Consider the following 19,616-nt stretch of genomic DNA (forward strand, 5'->3'; position numbering starts at 1 on the left):
GCGGGGAGCACCCACACTGCGGCAGCCCCTGCGGAGAAAGGCCTCGTGGAGCCAGAGCGCCAGCGCCACTGCCCCAGGACCGCCCTGGGGCGCTCCCACCTCGGTGCCTGAGCCACGGGTCGGCCTGGGGCACAGAGGGTCATGGGTCAGCCACCCGTGATGGCCTAGCCCAGCTGTCAGCACTTCCTCTTGTCCCCAGCCTGTCCTCTGGGAAGACGTGGGGGGAGGTCCCAGGCCTAGGGCATGCTAAGGTCCAGCACATCCTCCCAGACGGCAGCTGGGAGGGGCAACATGGGCCTAAGGACAGACACCCACCCCACGTAGATCTGAGGACTCGGATGACTCAGATCATCTGGTTGCTGCTGCCCACACCTTGGAACCACTGTTCCCTGGCTCCGGTCTGTTCCTCAGACGCTCCAAACCTGTCCCCGCCACAGGGCCTCTGCACTGGCTATTCCCCCTCCTGGCACACACACACCCGCACCCCATATTGCCTTGGTCGGCTCCTTCCCGTCATTTGAGTCTTGGCTCCAGGATGGCCTCTCGGGGCCGGGCCTCACCCTCCTCAGCGTTGGATCCTTGGCTGAAACCGTCCTAAGCTCCAGCCCTGGCACTGCCAGTTATTGGCTGTGGGGCCCTGAGCAGCTCTCCGGGCCTTGGCTTCCTCATCTGTAACCTAGGCCGGCCTGGCAGGGGTCCTGCGGGGATGAATTGGAACAAGGAGCAGACCCCTTCAGCGGAGTCAGGGCCCTGACGGGTCCCCGGTCAGAGGGAAGGGTCAGGAGGCTGCCGCAGCCCGGCTGGGAGCCCGGGCTGGAGCGGGACCTGTGCATGGGCCTTGGACGTCCAGCCAGAGAGGCCACAGTGTTTCCCAGAGGCTGGATGCTGGGTTCCCAGCAGCCGTTGGCGGGTGACTCAGGCGCTTCAGGAGCGGCCACCCCCACGCCCGGGAAGAACGGCAGGCGGCACCGCCTGGCGCAGGAGACCACTTCCTATTTTCATCCCATCCTGGCTGTGATCGCAGCTCCCGTGCAGACAGGCTGGCCTCCAGCAGGGCCAGAGCCCGGGGTGCGCCGCTGACCTGGAGGAGGGCGGGGGGCCCATCGGACCCAGGCACCGGGGCCTCCTAAGAGAAGGGACCCTCACCCTCCACACCCCTTGGGGCTGCGTCCCCCGCCGACCCTGTACCTGGCAGGGGGCCCCCCTCGGGAGCCCTGAAGGCCTATCCATCTTTGTGCATCCAGCTCCTTGCTCCAGAGGCCTAGCAGCTGCCACCCCTGCCACCGCTGAGCCTCTGCCGGCAGGGACGCCCGTGGGCAGTGACCGCCCTGCTCTGCCGGAGGCGGGGGGCAGGGAGGCCGCCCCAGAAACACCGCATCAGCTGAAGCCCAGCAAACCCGCCGCCGCCGTTCTGGGCCCCAGGCAAGGACCGGGTGGCAGGCTTGATGCCTCAGCACCACTGCCCGGCGTGCCTGAGCCCTGGGAAGACCCCAGCTCCTCCTGGGAACCTGCCCACGCCAGGGCCCCCCGCACTGTAACGGAGCCTCGGGTCACTTACGGCAGAGGAGTCTGGCTCCGGGGGTGGCACGTCAGGCAGAGGCAGCGGGTCGGAGGCCTCGGGGCCCTGCTCTCCAAGAGGGGCCGAGGGGCTCCGGGACCCAAGGGCGCCTGGCCGCGGGCTCTGGGAAAGGCCCTCCTCCCGTCCTGGAGCAGATGGCCCGTGTCTCGGCCCAGCCCCTTCCTCTCGGGGACTCCTGCATCCGAACCCCCATGTTCCAGGCCAGGTCAGCGGGGTGGGGGGCCCACAGACCGCCTCCGGTCCGCCATGTGGGGAATCAAAGACCAGGACCGTTTCTGTGCCCGCCGGTCCCTCGGCGGGGTGGGAAGTCCTCGGCCCTGGAGGAGGCAAGAGGCCCCTGGAGATAGTCCCAAGGAGGTGACGGCCCCCACCCTGAGGAATGCAAGGGACACGGCGATCCCCTCGAGCCCCAGGCCTCGGCATCTAGCCGTCCGCCCCCAAGGGCACCCTGAGCCCGTGACGTGCCCCCCACCCCGGAAGCACCCCCTTCCCCTCTGAGTTCCTCCTGTCAGGCGCTCAGCTCGGGACGCCCTGTCCTCCGTGGTCTCCATCCAGGTTCTGCCTCTGGGATGGGGGTGGCCCGTGTGGCGCCAGGGCTCCCGGGGCGACTTGCTGGCTCTGAGCGTGTGCGAGTGGCGAGGCTGTGTGTGCCTGACCCACGTGGGCAGCCAGAGCTCGGGCCGCGTGTGTCCGTGGGCCGCGTCCGTGTGCGTGTGGGAGTGTGTGATGGTCCACAGTGGCGTCTGGGGGCCACGTCACTGTGGCGCGTGCGTGCGTCTGTGGGTGTGTGTGTGCTCTGATGTGTGGCACGCGTCCGTACATGTGGTACATGTGCCTGTGGTCTGTGCCGACGTGGTGTGTGTGATGTGGGCCCCGTGGGGCGCCTGCGGAATGCGGCGTGTGTGTCAGGGTGTGGGGGGCCTGTCAGTGGTGTGTGGGTCAGTGTGAGGTGTGGGGGTCTGTGTGCCCCTGCCAGAGCGCAGGGACGCCTCCGGGGGCCCCCGGGGTGGGCGGTAGGAGGAGGGGCCGAGGCCCCCTGTGCGGCCACCGAGTCCCCCGTCCCTACGTCCTCACGGGGGCGCAGGGCAGGACGGGCACACGTGGGGGGCCAGCCCTCGTCCTTCCCCCCGCGGCCCAAAGCCCCAGGGGCCCGGCGAGCCACACGCGCCCCCTCTCTGCCGGCCGGGCCCCGGGCTCCCAGCAGAGAAGAGCCTGGCACAGACCCACGTCGCGGCCGTGACGCTCCTGCTCTTCCCCCTCGGGGGCCGCCAACTCCCAGCCTCGGGTTCACGTCCTCTCCGGGAGGGAACCGTCGCTCCCTCCTCGAGGCTTAGTTCCCCGGGCCTGGCCGCGGTCACCGGGCAGCGGGCTTCGCCCACGGCAGGCGGGGAGGCGCTGCTCAGCACCCGGCACCTCTGCTGCTGTTTCCCCGGCCCGACGCCAGCACCCTGGCTTCCCCACCTGCCCGGCCGGGTCCCCAGGGGGCCCAGGGGGCGGCCTGCGGGTGGCAGCGGCGGGTGGCCTAGGGCCTCGGCATGCTGTGCTGGGCCTTCTGGATGTCCCCGCCCCGCCCGCTGACCTCAGGGCTTGCCACCCACGCACCCACCGGCCTGGGCAGAGCGACCAGCCTTCCGTCCGGGGCTCCTGAGCATGGCCCAGGGAGGCCGACGGGCAGGGCTCGAGGGGTCCCTGAGGTGGGGGAGGCACCTGCTGGAGGTCCAGGGGAGAAGTGAGGCTTCCAGGACCCGGCATCAGGCACCCCTGAGCCCACCCACCTGCCTCTCGGGGCCTTGGGCTCCTCTCTGCCCTGTGTTCTCACACCTCCAAGTCCTCCAGTCCATCCTGCTTCTCTGTTCTTCTCCCCTCACCCACCTTCTTCCTCACCTTGGTGCGTGTGTGGGTGGGTCTCATCACTGGAGCTTCTGGGCCATTGCCTGTCCCCCTACCACAGACCCGGATGGACCCAGGACAGAGGGCTGCTGGGCCCCGTGGTCTCAGAACACGTGAGTCGGGGAGGGGGCTCCTCTTAGAAGCAGGAGCCAGTGTGGACACACTCCAGGTACAAAGAGAAGCACCCAGGTAAGGGTGACATGGTGCATGACCGGCAGGTCCTATTGTCCTGGCCAGACCCTTTGGGGCCTGAGTCTCAGGACACTGGTGTCTGCCCAGGAGCCCAGGACTCCCCAGATTGCATTCCCGGGTGGCTCAGGGGATTTCAGCAGGACAAGGGGCTAGAGCAGGCTGGCAGGGCAGGCCCGGGAGGCCAGGGCAGTGACCCTCCGGGAGGTTAGGGGGCACTTTGGGGGCCTCCGAGCAGCCTCTTCCTCATTCTTGGGTCAGGGCTGCTGAGACTGTGACTGGTCAGGGAGGGAGCCCCTTGGATAGGAGCACAGGGTCCCTCCCGTCCCCCCAGAGGCTTACGGGCTTGTGCCCTGGCTGTGGGGCCAGTGGGGGCTACACACCATCCCCAGCTCACCCTCCCTGTCCTGGGGGCTCTTCTCAGCCAGGACCATGCTAAGGGCGGGGGTTCTGAGCCTCAGGCCCCTGGCCTGGTGCAGAGCAGCTTGTGGAGCATAAGGAGGGACACCTCGGCCAGCCTCAGATAGAGCCACTAGGACCCCCCAAGTCCCTTCCCTGACCTCCCAAGGCCACTGGGCCCCAGAAGGGACTCCAAATCCTTCATGCACAGCCCTTGGCTGTTTGGCATACTCAGCTCCAGGGCCCAGCCTGTTCCCCTGCCAGGGAGGTCCTGCCAGGGAGGCCCCAGGGGCCGCCGCTGACTCCGGCCCTGAGTGTGGAGTGAAGAGAAGAGGCTGGGCCGTGGAGGCCGACAGCCACACTCCCTTCCCGTCACAGCCCGGGCTGCAGCGGAGGGTCACCTCGCCTCAGCCACCCCAGAGACCAGGGCAAAGATTGGTGGAAAGGCAGATGGGTTCAGGGGTCACGGTGTGTGGCCGGGTCAGAGGTCAGAGATTTGCTGACAGCAGGCTCCGGGTATTGATCTGGTGGGGGAGGTGATAGAAACCTTCCATGGGCTGTGGCCACAGGCTGGGGGCACCAGAGCCGGACTCAGGAGAGCCCACCCCGGAGCAGGCTCCTTGGGATGAGGGGCTGGGGGCTCCAGAGCCCCACTCGTGGCTCTGGGTCCCTCGACGGGCAGGGGCCAGTGGTCATACCACAGTGACATCCGTTACCACTCTTAGGCTGATGGTCCAGCGTGGCTGGGCCTGTGTGGCCAGGGGACAGAAGGGACCAGAAGGTCTCTAGCCCTCCGAGGTTTGAGAGGACAGTCCCCCTTGGACGGCAGGCTGAGGGCCGGGCTGACTTCCTGAGGGCGGGGGTCACAGCTGCAGGAAACCTCGAAGCCTCCCCCGTCCTACCTGCCCTCGGGATTGGGCCTGGATGGTTCCAACACCACAGTGACCATGGCACCTCCAGAGCCAGGCAGGCCCCACGCCCGCCCCACTTCCACGGGACGCAGGCACAATTCCAGGTCTCTTCTGCCCCAGAGAGATGCCCCCGAGGGGCCCGGACACTGCAGCAGCCCCTTAGTCCTCCCACACACAGCTTCCCACGGGGCCAGGCTGGGACAAGGCTGGAGCCACCACGACTTAGAGGGGGAAAGGCCACTTCCCCGCACTGAACTCACCCTGCACAGACTGGACCCAAAGGTGTGTTCCTCCGACCCAGCCCAGGAGGCCGCGTGCGGAGTGGTTACACCCACACCCTCGCCCCTGCGTGTGCTGCTGCGTGTGACGTGTGCGTGTGTTCACATGCGTCAAGTCCACGTGTGGCCGTGCAGTGTGAACGGTACGACCGTGCACGTGTGCACACTCCGTGTGTGTGTATGTGAGTGTGAGTGCACTCACATGTGCTTGGCCCGAGCCCGAGGCGGGGCTGGCCCCCTTCCAGGCGCTGACTGAGAGACGCTCCAGCTGTCCCTGGAATGGCTTGAGCCGGGCTTAGCCAGAAACCCTCACCAGTCCCCGTGGCCCGGGCCTGGCAGCTGGCCTAGCGCTCAGGGCTCCTCATCAGCCCTGGCCGAGCTGGCTGCATGGCCAGAGGGCAGCTCTGTCCACTGGGAAGGCACGCGGTGGCCCCTGGCTCACAGCAGACCTAGGCCAGAGGTCGCGGGCACTGAGGCGGAGGCCCGCGGCCCACTGGGGTCTGGAGCTGTCCTTGCTGCCACCGGGTGGCCAGGACACCCTCCCGCGGCGACCCCCACCGGGACCCCCACCAGGACCCCCTCCCACAGCAGTGACCCTCACCGGGACCCCCCTCCCGCGACAGCGACCCTCACTGGGATCCCCTCCCACAGTGACCCTCACTGGGACCCCATCCCACGACACTGACCCTCACCGGGACCCCTCCCACGGCACCAACCCTAACTGGGACCCCCTCCTGCAGTGACCCTCACCGGGACCCCCTCCCGCAGCAGTGACCTTCACCAGAACCCCCTCCCACGGTGACCCTCGTCGAGACACCCCCACCCCCCACAGCAACCCTCACCGGGAATATCGGGTACAGCACCCCTCGCGGCAGTGCGTTGCCCCCTGCAAATGAGCAGTAGGTCGACATCTGTGGTTTTCAAACCACGCTCCACGGAACCGCCGGGATCCCTTCAGGTCTCTCCAGGGACTCCAGGAAGTTGCTGCTGCCTCCTCCTCCTCCTCAAAAGAGGATTGTTTCTAAGTATTGGGCTTTTGAAGACATTTCTCCAAAAACGTTTTTAAATCCCTAGGCCGAATGTGCCCTCTCCGCCCTAGGAGTCTGTCTATGCGGGTTCTGGAGTCGGATCTTCTCTTACACGACTCATCGAGCTTTAACCCATCACCTCCTGCTAGGTGGTCAGTATTACCTGGGGGGGGGGGGGGTTCTGGTTTAAATACCTCTTGGAAACCAGAAGAGGCGATAAGGAGAGGCAGGGTCCCCCTCAGCGCTGGGCAGCCTCGGGGTGTCCTAGGGGGACGGGGCGCTGACTTCACACCCCCCCCCAGGGAGCTGCTGCCTCACCACTCGGGCCTTGACCTGGAGAGAGACCCCAATATCAGGGCTCGTCCCCCCAACAGCCCAGCCCCAGAGACGGCAGGACAGCTATGGCCTGTGTGTGTCTGCACGACCTCCTGCATCCTCCCCGGTGCCCCCGGTGCCCCCCTGTAACACGTCAAGCACATCACGGCGCCCACGTTCCCCAACTTGCGGGGGCGCCTGAAACCACCACCTGCAATTTGCAGTTCACAGGAGCACAAAGCAGGGCCATGGCCTCAGCTCCGCCACCCTGGCCCCGGTCTGGCCCTCCACGTCCAGCATAGGTGGGTCCTAGGAAGCTCCTGACGCGGGTCACCTCACCCCTCCCCTGTAATTCCCCCCAGGGACTGTGGCGGGACCCCCAGGGACACACAGAGCATCACGAAGCCTGGGGACCTCGGGGGCTCTGCTCCAGGTGGGCGGATGCTAAGGCCCAAGGATGTCCCACGGGGCCAGACAAGGTCTGGAGGCCTGGGGATAGGTTTGTCCCCACGCGTGCCCGTGCATTCGTTCATTCATTCACTCGTTCGGCAAGGATTTGTTGCTACGTGCAACAAATGGCAGGTGGTGTGGCCCCAGTGAACAAGACAGATCGACTGGCTTCTGGTCGAGCGCAGGGTCTGTTAAACTAAATAAATCCCATATACAGACTTGCAGGTGGTGGTCGGGAGAAAAGCGGGACACAGTGGGGTAGGGGATGTGGTTTGCAAAGGAAGGGACAGAGAGAACTTCCCGGGAAGGGGGTATCTGAGCAGCTCTAGGGAGGGGAGGACATGAGCCCAAGGATGCCCGGGAAGAGCATTCGAAGCAGAGGGAACGACAGGTACGGGGGCCCTGAGGCAGGACCGCGCCTGCTTGAGGAACCGCGTGTCTGGAGCCAAGCAGGTGGCGCGGAGAACGGTGTACAGGGGAGCAAGGTTAGGGGGCTGCGTATAAGGTCACGGCCATGGGAAGGTCTTTGGATTTACCCTGAAGGGTGCAGAGACACGGCGGGGCGTGGAGCAGTGGGGCGACTCAGGACGACACCTCGGGCGCCCCTCCCTCTGCCCGACCCCACCCCTTTGCTCCCAGCCAAAAAGACAATCCCGGAGCCCAGGAACTGAGACAGACCAGCCCTGCCCTGATCTGCTCTGGGGAGCCCTCGGCCAAGTGGGGAAAGGCCCTCTTGGGGTTTTATGTGCTCCTCAGCCCACTGGGATGTGAGGCAGGATCCTATCAGATCCCCCACGGGCTGTGGCACCTGCTCTTCGCCAGCCGGGAGCGGCTCCAGATGGAACAGGCCCTTGAGTCACATCACAGCAGGAAGGCTTCACCACCCTGCCCTCGGGGTGGCCCCTGAGCATCTCTTCCCACCCAGTGTCCTTGGGGGGAGGAAGGTGACGTGGCCTAGAGCCCCTTCCGGTCTGTTTCCTCCCACCCCCAACCTCTAGCCCTGCACCCTATCCACACAGGCCTCCGTGTTTCACTAATAACAGGTTTGGCTTCTTCCGGCCTCAGGGCCTTTGCACATACTGTTCCAGCCGCTCTGAATCTTCTTCCGTCTGGTGTTCCCTTGCCTGTTCCGGTCTTTACCTGCTCATTGCCAATCCCACAGCCCTCCCGGTTACTTCATGATTTATGTCCTATGTGAGTGTCTCCATCGCAAATTCTCTGGTTAGGTTATTTGGTGACTTGAACATTCTGTAGCTGCAAAGCTCCGTGGGGTGGAGCCCAGGTGGATGCCCAGTGCCCGGCACACAGGAGGTCCTTGCTGCGCCCTGCAAGGGCCAAGGGGCGAAGGCATCATCGGCTGGGGCCTGGGTCTGAGGGGGCTCCGGAAGGCCGAGGAAGGCTGAGCGGGGTTTGGGGGATCCAGCAGGGCCAGGTCGGGGCGGGCGAGGGAGCCAGAGCTACTTCCCACCCCCTCAGCTGGGTCCTTGGCCTGTGTCATGTGGGCAGGAGTCAGAGGCGGGGCAGCCTCCACGGAGAGTGTCCCTTCCCCGCGGGGCATCGCACCCTCAGGCCCCACTCCCCAGCAGGTGCTCGGACAGCCCAGGGGGTGCCCCCCCCCCCCCCCCCCCCCCGGCCTTGGGAGGGGACGTCCTGGGGGACCAGAGGCTTGGGCCACTCACCTGGAGCCCCTCTTCCATCCCGTGAGCGCCTGGTGACACCTAGTGGCCAGTGTGCCCGGTGCAGTGTCCTGATCCCCGACCGCCTCCCCAGGATCTGTCCCCCTCCTCCACCAGGACCCCCCCAAAGCAAGGACACCCCTGCCCGGGGCCTCCACCTACTCACATTCTCACGGTCCCCATCTCCTGTGCCGGGTCCTCTCCGGGGCTCCCACCCACACGCTCACTCTCACACCCTCTCTCAGGGCTCATCCCTCCCACACAGCGTGACAAAGCCACGTGGGGCCCACAGGGGTGTCCCTGAGCACCTCTCGGCAGAGGATGCATTAGCGGTGCCCTCCAGGGCCAGCTAGGGGCCTCCAGCCCCACCCCGCCCAGGTGTCTACCCTGGAGGGGGGCCTGCAGGGCAGGGTGCCAGGACCCCTGGCCCCTGGCCTCTCCCCCGGCTGGGCCTCCTCTGGGGCAGAGGCACAGGACCAAGGGCGAGAGCCAGCGGGGCCCCGGGAGCCTGGCGCCCCGACCAGCAGCCTAGAGACCACCAGGTCACAGGCACAGTCCCCGTGCACGAGGGAGGTGACCCTCCAGGACAGTGGGGCGGGGGAAAACGTCCGGGAGCCAGGCCCGGCCCCGGAACGGGCATGTCCCCGTGGGCCAAGAACAACCTCAGCTGAGCCAGGGCCGGGCCGCCTGCGTCACCAAGAGGAGCCTGAGGAACTGGGAGAAAGGCACGGTAGGCGGGGTGCCCGGACCCAACCAACTGAGGCATGGGGCACACAGGGCGGCGCCGGGGACCCGGGCCCCCAGACCTCATGGGCCTTCTCCGGATGGGAGGACAGAGGTCACTCTCCCCATCTCCCAGCTGCGGGGCACTGGGTCCCGGCAAACACCCTCAGAGTCGGGATCACTTCTCGGGCTGCAGGGCATCAGGGTGTCCACCTCGGATGTCCTGCCAGGGCCCAGGTGTCCCTCAGCGCCGAGCACCCGGCCCTGCCGGCTTGGACACGGCCTTGTGTACAGGTGCACCCCTCCCTGACCACCCCCACACCCCACCCCGGCCTCCAGTCCCTGCACCTCACTGAGGTGCCCCAGCAGCCAGGGAGCCCGCAGGACACGATGGAGTCTCTGCCCAGGGCTGAGGAGTGTCCTGAGCCTGGGTGGTGTGTGGGTGACAAATGAGGTGAACGTCAGCCCGGGTGCCTCTGGTCACCGCCCGCGCCCAGTGCTCTATGCCCCGGGGATACCTGAATTGCTGGGAGTTCAGCCTCCATGGGCAGGGGCAGGAAGGGATGCCAGAGGCCAGACTGGAAGCAGCCCCCAGCCCTAAGGGGTCCCGGGTAGGAATCGGGGTGCCCCTCTGCCTCCCCCTTGCTTTCCACCTGGATTGGGGCAGGTCCCCAGGTGGGCGCTTCCAGGTGCAGAAATTCCAATGTTCCCCTAAAGCCCCCTTGTCATCTCCGTAGGAGAAGGAGACCAGGTTCCAGATTCCAGGTCCCTCCCGAGCTGCTCCGCTCTGGCGCAGTAACCCCCTGCCCCCTAAGACCTGCCCATTGCAGGACCCCCCTTCCCACTGGGTGGGGGGCAGGGGGTCGTCAGTGAACGGAGCCACCCCAGCTTCTTGGAGACAGACTCTGATGATGAGGTGGGGGGCGGGGGATGGGGTGGGGGAAAGGCTGGAAGGGCTGACCCAGGCCGTGCAGGGGAGGGGGCGGCTCAGGGAGGGTTCCCTGGAGAAGGACCCCTCCTTCTGGAAGAGGAAGGTGGATTGCGGGGTAACCCAGAGCAAAAGACACTTGCGAAAAGATAGGATCCCACGCGGCTGGAGGGGGCGGCCCGACTTAGGGAGCAGCAGCGGGAGGCTGCGAGGCGGGATGAGGGGGCTGTGGGGGGATCAGCCCTTGAGGAGGCGGTGACAGGGCCCCGGGGACAAACCAGGACAGCAGGTCTTGGTCCCCCAGGAAGGGGCCTCTGGACACGGCGCCCCAGCCCTGGATTGGAGAAGCCGGCAGGCAAGAAGCCTGCAGCAGTGGCTTGCTGCCCCCACAGGCATTTCAGAACCGGGGAGGCTGGGGGGACACATTGCCATGGAAACGGGGTGTTATCGGCATTGCGGGTGGGGCCTGGGATGAGAGCAGCGAGATCTCCTGCGTCCCACACAGTGAATATTTATTTCCATACGACACTCAGGTAGGTCAGACGTGCCCAACTGGGGGTGATTTTGCCACTTTGGGGGACCCCCGGCAATGCCTGGAGACGTTTCTGAGGATCGCGACCTGGGGCAGGGGTGCCTGGCATCGCGGGCGGAGGCCCCGGGTTCTGCCAAGGCCCGCGCAGGGCGCAGCAGCACGTCCCGGATGCGGTGGCCAAGGAATGCTGGTGTGGGTGAAAGCCCTGTTAGGAGCAATCAGAGTCTGGAAGCTTCTTCCGTTTCCCAACACAGAGTTTCCTAGGGACGCAACAAACATGAACATCTCGTGCAGACGGAACCTTGCTTCATCTGGAAATTTACCGAGAGCTGTTGGACGTTTGGAAGAGTCACGACCCTAGGATGACACGGTGGCCTCGGCGGGCACGCGTAGGTGTCCGTGTCCGCAGCGGCCACAGCCCGGCGGCTTTTATCTCTCCCTTGTTTTGGAGTTAGGACGTTGTATGGATTTTTTTTTTTATTTTTTTATTTTATTTTTTTTTTAATTTTTTATTTATTTACGATAGTCACAAACAGATTGAGAGAGAGAGAGAGAGAGAGGCAGAGACACAGGCAGAGAGAGAAGCAGGCTCCATGCACCGGGAGCCCGACGTGGGATTCGATCCCGGGTCTCCAGGACCGCGCCCTGAGCCAAAGGCAGGCGCCAAACCGCTACGCCACCCAGGGATCCCTGGATTTTTATTTTTAATTATGAAGATAAGTTACACTAGCTATGGCTTCTATTTTCCAAGAAGACACTATAAGGGTTTTTATAGAAGGGCAATGAGTCTGATCGGGTTGACGGGATTTAGGTACTCGGGGGAGGTGGGGGGCAGGGAGACGAGGAGACGAGGAGCGCCCTGGGGTCTTGCCTGAGCAGCATGGAGAGAGGGTGTCCCCTGGACGGGGGAAGGGAAGGGAGGCCCGGCCTTGAAGGAAGATCCACGCTTGGAAGTTCTCCGGCGGGGGGACCCTCAGGCCTGCCCCATCTCGCCCAGACAATGCCCTGTTTCTCTGCCCTGGCCTGGCCCAGCCTCGCTAGGCTCCCCGGGAACCCCCCCAGGGGCAGGCTGGAGCCACCTGAGGCTCTGAGGACCCTCACTCCACACCCCTCTCTCCCTGTAAGAGGAGTCCCAGGAAAACATGCCATCTCCGTTTGGGAAAGGGTGCTGGGTGGGCCGGAGGCTCCCAGCCCCACTGGTGATTCGTGTCACGACAGTGACAGCAGGACACATTCAGACCCTCCTCGGGCAGAGATCTCAGCCCAGCACCCAGAGTGGCTGGTGCCTTGTGCCCGGAGAGGAGGTCCTAGCAGAGCGGCCAGGGGCCCAGGGTAGGGAGACCCTCCTGACATCGAGACTCCCCCTTCTGCAGACCCTTCTGGAAGCACCCAGGACCCTGCGGGCTCCAACCAGACAGGATCCCTTGGAGAAGAGGGATTCTATTTCTCCAGGGTGGCTCACCTCCGCCACCCAAGGCAGCCAGACACCCCCCACCGCCTTCCCCACAGGAGGGGGACCTAGGTGTGCAGGGTGGGCGTGGGGGGCAGCCACAGGGCCGTCCTGTCCAGGGCATCAAGCTCAGACCCTCTGTGTGGCTCCCCGGGGACAGACGTTCCGCACGCGGTCCCCAAGCCACCACAGGACTACGGACAGTCCACGCCCGTGGCACGACCCCCCGCAGCGTCCCGGGACCTGGTGGGTCCCGGATGCGACCCGTATCTGGTGATGCGCACTCTCGTCTTTGCATTCAGAGCGTCAGTTTGTTCCAACTACACGCTTAGGTGGCCTCAATGTTTCTGCAGCTGGTTTTGACATTTCTTGGTGTTTTGAGACGCCGGAGCCTCGGAGGGGCCTGCCTGGGCACCCGCTCCCCTCCGGTGGCACCCGCTCCACCGCCCGCGCCTTTCCCAGGCTCGCGGCCTCCCTGTGTGTTGGGCAGGTGGGGAGGCCGGGCCGTCGGGGCCTGGGAGCCCCTGCCCACCGGGCCGTGGTCGGCCTGTCGGGGCGGCTCCACTGAGCTGTGAGAAAGGCCGGGGCCCATCAGATAAGGCCCTGGGCCCTCCCCACGCCACCGCCACCGCAGGCAGCTCTCCTGCCTTCCAGCCCCCCCAGCCCTGCCCCCGGCAGGTGTGCTGCGCGGAATGAATTTCACTACGAGATCTCTCTGGTTTCGCTATGAGTATCGTGACCCAGGCCAGCACCCACAGCCCCGGGGGCCTCCCCTGCACCTCGGGCCAGGAGGCAAGCTTCCCCCCTCAGGCAGCAGCAGGGGGGAGCCTGGGCAGACTTGGGAAGGACTTCCCGGTCTCCCGGATGACTGCAGCGCTCCCAGGAAGAGCTGGGTCCCAGGCCCAGGAGGCCCGTCCTGCCCTGCCCAGCCCCCTAGGACAGGGTCCAGCGCGGGCGGGACTGTCCCGACATCAGAGAAAGGCAGGCCACCGCCTTCATCCCGGGGGCACGGAAGCTGCCCTCTGGTGGCACCTTTTGGAACCGCAGGTGTCCCTGAGCGAAGGGGGGGCAGCCAGGAGGTGCCGCCTGGGTCAACCAGGAGGGAGGGCTCAGCCCACTTCCACCCGCAGAGGCCCAAACCCCAACTTTTCATGTTTCCAGCTGGTCCCTGTCCCCACAGCGCCCCCTCACCACCCAAAGGAGCTGCCCAGGGTCACGCTTGTAGGGGCCTCGGGGGAGGACACAGATGGCATAACCAGAAGAAGAGATGATGCCTTCATCAACTTGGCTGCCCCTGATCACCAAGAAGAACAATCAGGAAGAGCAGAGTCCCAGACTCCCCCTCCATTTCCCTCTGCTGACCCATGGTGGGCCCAGGAACGCCAGGGTCTGGACCAGTGATACCCCCCACCCCGCCCCAGGAGAGCTGTGGGCCCTAAATGTTCATGTGCCACCTCCACCCCTCGACCTCACAGATGCTAAATGACTCATTTGATTTAGAAGCCAGTGTGGCAGGGCAGGGACCAGAATCTGTATGTCTCGGTCCCCAGGTCTGACACCCGGGAATCGTCATCGAGGCCCTACTCTCTGGGCTGGGAGTAAGGCCAGGCCTCCGCATCTGAGGAGCATCGGGCCCAGCGGGAAGAGAAGCAGCAAGCGGAGGTGGCCCGGCGGGCGCAGAAGGGGCATGTCATCCGGGATGGCTTCCTGAAGAAGGCGGCAGCAGGGCTGACTCGGACACCTGTGAGCATAAAGGCGCGAGGGAGGAGCAGGTGCAGGAGACGCACGGCAGGCCAAGCGGGACCAACACCCCAGCATGCGGGACTGGGGTCAGTGGCTTTCAAGGGTGTGACCACACGTTCTGGTTTGCTCGGACATCCGGGCCGACACCTGTTACTCCGGGGTATCCTCACAGAACCCCTTTCATGGTTCAAGTGCATCCCAGTTTGGACCATAAGTTAAATGGTTGCGGTGAAGGGTTGGCCCTCACCCCCGGGGCTGGGCCAGGACCCTTGAGGATGGGGGAGGGCGATTAGGTTTGCACTCTGGGGCAGTCCTGGCGTGGGTGGCAGAGAAGCTGTCGTCAGCCCTGGGGTGGGGGGGGCGGCGGGGAGTGTCAGGTGCCTGGGGTGCGTGGTGCACAGAGGGGCGCAGGCCAAGCTGAGGGCAGTCTGAGCCCTGGGAGCGGAGACAGGAGGGAGTGGCTTAGGACCCTATGCGGCAACAAACACACTCTTCACTCGCTCTTTCTGGAAGCACCAAATGTGCAGGTCGGCCCCTTAATCCTGGGCGGGGGGGGGGGGGTCCCCGTCATAGACCCTCCCCACCACCATGGCCACAATGTCACCAGTGCCAAACATGAAGTGGGGTTTTTTGTTGTTTTTAAGTTCAGTCTCAAAGAACATTTTAAAGTTTGATAACTAACTGAACAAAGGTGAATTGTGGGAGCCGAAAAGGTGTGATACGAGGGCCCCGAGACCGGGAGATGCTGGCCTAAGAGTTGTGAGTGTGGGCATGTGTGTGGGCGTGTGTGTACACAGGCGTGTGTGTAGGGGGCAGGCACCCCCTCCACCCTGGGAAACCGGAAAAAGAGATGATGCTTTCACCAAGCCGGCTGCCCTGATCCGTAAGAAGAGCAACCAGGCGGGCCCACCTCCCCATGACTGTGCTTCCCCCACTCTCCGCCCCCTGGTGACCTCTGGAGAGGGAACAGGAATGGGGGGTCCAGAAATCCCAGGTTGGAAAATGAGGTGGGAGGGAGGGGGCGACCAGGCTCACCCCCATCGCAGGTATGTGCTCACGCCCAGCAGCGGTCTCGGGTGCTGTCCCAGCTCCAACCTGCCCCTCCCTGGGTTGATCGTGGCCTTTGGGACCGGCCAGGGGTGTGCATGAGGGCTGGGCCGCAGCAGTTTCATCGATAACTTGTAAACATTTAGCCATGTGAAGGGGCGCCTGGGTGGCTCAGACTGAGCATTCGACTCTTGGTTTCGGCCCAGGGTGTGATCTCATGGGTCCCGGGATCCAGCCCCACTGTGGCCTTCATGTTCAGTGTGGAGTCCACTAGGGATTCTCTTCCTCTGCCCCTCCTGCTCATTCTCTCTCTCTCTCTCTCTCTTTTTTAAAATAAGTCTTGGATCAGGACCAGGGTGGCAATCAAGGAGAAGCCGAGGCTGCCTGAGAGGATCCTGGGCTGGAAGGAGTAAGGAGAGAGGGGCTGAGGCCAGGGCAGGTGTGGGAGCACTGAGTGGCTTCGGTGCCCACGAGGAGCTGGCGGAGAAAGAGCAGGCTCAGAGACACTCCCCACCCCAACCACCGCCAAGCAGATCTGGGCCCACCCAGGGACCTAGGGCCCAGGACCACCATGCTTAGGACACATTTAATGTTTTCTTGTGAAAATGCCTGGAACCTCCATACCAAAAACAAAACAAAACAAAAAAAACATTGCACAAATCCTAAGTGGTCTGCTCAACGGGTTTTCATTAACTGAGCACACTTTTATAACCAGGGTCCAGAAAAAGACACAGAAGGCGGCCAGCACCCCCAGCAGCCCCCTCATGCCCCTCCTCAGTCCTTACCTCCAAAAGTAACCTCTATCTTAGCTTCCAGCATCATACATGGATTTTTGCCTGTTTTAGAACTTCGTGGACACGGAATCACCCCAAAATCTAATATCACGTTCAGCTTCTTTAGCTCAGCATTATGAGATTTATGTACGTGGTGCCCTGGCAGTAATTTGTTTATCTGTTCATCTGCTCAGGGCCCATTTCCTGTGTTCGTTTCCCCCAGAATTTGAATGTACTCTGGTGTATTTATCCGTTCTATGGTTGGGGTTCTACGGGTTGCCAGCCTGGGGCTACTATGAAGAGCACGGCTCTAAGTGATACTGTGGATGCCTTTTAGTGCATTTATACATTATTTCTCTTGGGTGTATACCTGGGAGTGCATCTTAGCCTGGGTCCTCCAGAAACAGAGCGTGATGCCCAAGCTTAGGAGATACTCCTTAATTAGGGGGTGCGATCGCAGGCAGTCGAGAGGGAGGGGAAAGGAAGCGAGGAAGACAAGGGAGCGAATATATACAGAGATGAGGTTCTGAGCCGGCCACCACTTGCCACCAAAAGCACCTCTGACTGCTGGGCCTGTGGGACCCTCTCACAAGCGACTTTATAATGACTGTGATTTGGGACCGTCCCCCGGGGACGAGGACTGGGAAGAGTTTATCCACCGGCTCCCATCTGTCATCACCAAAGAATAAGCCCAAGTGCGTTCACTCCCCTGCACTTTGGTTCCAGGTTTGTGCGCACCAGGTTGGTCCTTCACTATCTCCCACGCCAAGGGTAGCAGAGCAGCCCCAGGGCGTAATGGGAGGAGCCTGGAGGTTGGACTTGAAATGGGGAAAAAAAAGGGGGGGCAGCCTAGGTGGCTCAGCAGTTTAGTGCCACCTTCAGCCCAGGCGTGATCCTGGAGACCCTGGATAGAGTCCCTCGTCCGGCTCCCTGCATGGGGCCTGCTTCTCCCTCTGCCTGTCTCTGCTTCTCTCTCTCTCTGTCTCTCATGAATAAACAAATTTAAAAATCTTAAAAAAAAAAAAAAAAAAAGGAACAAGGTGAGGCTAGGGGATCTGAGGTGGTACCCAACAGGCAACTGATACAGAATGGAGGTGCTAGGCCATGGGCGCTGGGAGACGTGGCCGGTGGGCGTCGGGCGGCGTCCACCGTCGCGCACTGTGCAGGAGTCCCATGCTGCTCCACGCCCTCGCCAGCACTGGGGCTCAATTCTCAACGTTCTGGGGAACGTGCAGAAGCCTCTCATTCTGGTTTTAAGTGGCAGTTCCCTGATGACTAATAAGGTTGCACACCTGTTGAGGAGTTTACCAGCCTGTTTCCGTGAAGCACCTATTTAAAGTTCTCTTCCTACTGCTTTGTAGCGGCCCCCTCACATTTTTTAGATACAAGCTCTTTATCTGATAATACGTATTGAAGTAACTCCTCTCACATGTGGCTTACTTTTCCCTCTCTTAATCATGCCTTTTGATTGAGAGAAATTTCTAATTCTACCGGAGTCCGATTCATCACTTTTCTTTATCTTTCTTTCTTTCTTTCTTTTTTTTTTTAAACCAATAGTGCTTTCTGTGTTCTGTTTAAGAAAATGAATCTATCCTCTCCCCGAAGTCTTCTTCCGGCTGCTTTGTTATTTTACCTTTCACATGCACATTTCGCACGCACAGCCATGGACTCGGTTTTAGGATGTGGTATAAAGTAGAGATGAAGGGTATTTTTTTTTTCAATATAGATACTTAATTGGCCCAGCACCCTTTATCGAAAAGGCTGGGCTTTCTCTACTGCCCCACGATGTCAGCTTGGGGTGGGACACCGGGAGCCTGTAGACGGTTGGGTTTATTTCAACCGTGTCTGCTTTGTGCCACTGGTCGATCCGTTTACCATCGCACTGTTTCTGCACTGCTGTTAGCTGCAGCAAGTCCTCCAACTTTGCTCTTCTTCACATGTATTTTAGAATCAGCTTGTCAGATTTCGCCATCCCTTCTCCCCTTCCCAAAATCCAGGCAAATAACAACGAAACCCTTTGGGACTAATGTGAATGCTTTGGATCTCTAGATCAATTCTGCAGGTCAGCTCGACGAAAACCAACATCTACCATTCTAATTCATGAACAGAGTATACGCCTCAGCTAAATTTATATGTTCTACAATTTCTCAAAATGATGTTTTATAGTTTTCCGTATAGAAATCGTGTACATAATTCACTAGATTTGTTTTTACGTATTTGATTTTTTTATGCTGTTATGAGTTTTATTTTCTAATTGTTTCTGGTACATAGAAGTACAATTAGTGGGGCACCTGGGTGCCTCAGTCAGTTGAGCATCAAACTCGTGATTCCACCTCATGGCTGATGGGATCAAGCCTCCCTCAAGCCCTGCATTGAGCTCCATGCTTGGCAGGGAGTCTGCTTGGGATTCTCTCCCTCCTCTCTCTCTCTCTCTCTGCCCCTCTCCTGCTTGTGCTCTCTCTCTCGTGCGGTCTCCCTCTCTCAGATAAATAGATAACATCTTATTTTAAAAAGAAATACAGTTAGTTTTTGTATATTGAACTAGTATCCAGTGACTTTGCTAAATTAACTACTTAACCTTAAATTTACTTGTATATATTTTTTAATTGTTTTTACCCAATAGTGTCATATGTAAGACAATTTTATGTCTTTTTCTTAAAGATTTATTTATTTATTTTTGAGAGAGAGAGAGAGTGCATGGGGAAGAGGGGGAGAGGGAGAGAGAGAATGGAAAGCCGACTCCCCACTGAGCATGGGGACCAATGCAGGGCTCGATCTCACGACCCTGAAATCATGACCTGAACCAAAATCAAGACTCAGACAATTAACTGAGCCACAAGACAGTTTTATGTCTCTTTCCTATTTCCACACCTCTCTATTTCTTTTCAGATTAGCTTCTTTCACTCAGTAACATGCATTTATGCTTTCTCCTCTGTCTTTTCATAGCTGAACAGCTCATTTCTTTCTAGCACTGAATATTATTCTGCTCTGTGGATGTACCACAATTTCTCCACTCATCTACCAAAGGGTATCTCGGTTACTTCCAAGTTTTGGCACTTAGGAACATAGCTGTTATAAATATCCATGCACAGGCTTTTGCGTGGACATAAGTATTCAATTCCTTTGGGTAAATACCAAGAAGTAGGGCTGCTGATTGAATGCTACGAATATGTTTTGTAAAAAACTGCCAAACTAAAAACAAAACAAAACAAAACAAAACAAAAACAAAAACAAAAACAAAAAAACCTGCCAAACTGTCCTCCGAGGTGGCTATACCATTTTCCTTCCCACAAGCAATGAATAAGTGTTACTGTTGCTCCACGTCCTCGCAAGCATTTAGTGTGGTCATTGTCCTAAATTTGGGTGACTAAAAGGTGAGCCCTTTTACTTCTTTTTCTTGCCTTATTGCACTGGCAGGGGCCTCCAGCACAGCGTTGATGAGTGCTGACGTTCCTCCTGGTTTCCAGCCTCAGTGGAAAAGCATTCAACATTTCAGCATTAAACGTGATATTAGCCGTAAGGTTTGGGGGGGGCGCCGGGTTCGTATATCTGTTTCTTGGCGGGCTTGGGGATTGGACGGAAACCTTTATCAGACCGAAGAACTTCTCTTCTGTCTCTAATTTGCAAAGGAGTTTTTTTGTTGGTTTAAATCACAGACGACTGTTTTCTGAATCTATTGAGAAGATCTTACGGTTTTCCTTGCTT

The 19,616-nt window shown here is 60.9% G+C and overlaps 1 long non-coding RNA gene across 2 annotated transcripts; it reads left to right on the plus strand.

Annotated features, from left to right (window-relative positions):
- The first annotated feature begins 9,057 nt into the window (after positions 1–9,057).
- LOC119869816 lies at positions 9,058–15,798 on the plus strand. Of its 2 annotated transcripts, XR_005354800.1 has the most exons (4): positions 9,058–9,445; positions 11,153–11,287; positions 13,899–14,177; positions 15,477–15,798. It is a non-coding gene; the product is annotated as an uncharacterized LOC119869816 (long non-coding RNA). The 2 variants fall into 2 exon arrangements; XR_005354799.1 differs by lacking the exon at positions 15,477–15,798 and having other exon boundaries at positions 13,899–15,397.
- The last annotated feature ends 3,818 nt before the right edge of the window (positions 15,799–19,616 follow it).

This window comes from Canis lupus, chromosome 1 (genome assembly GCF_011100685.1).
Source record: "Canis lupus familiaris isolate Mischka breed German Shepherd chromosome 1, alternate assembly UU_Cfam_GSD_1.0, whole genome shotgun sequence".
Classification (NCBI taxonomy): domain Eukaryota; kingdom Metazoa; phylum Chordata; class Mammalia; order Carnivora; family Canidae; genus Canis; species Canis lupus.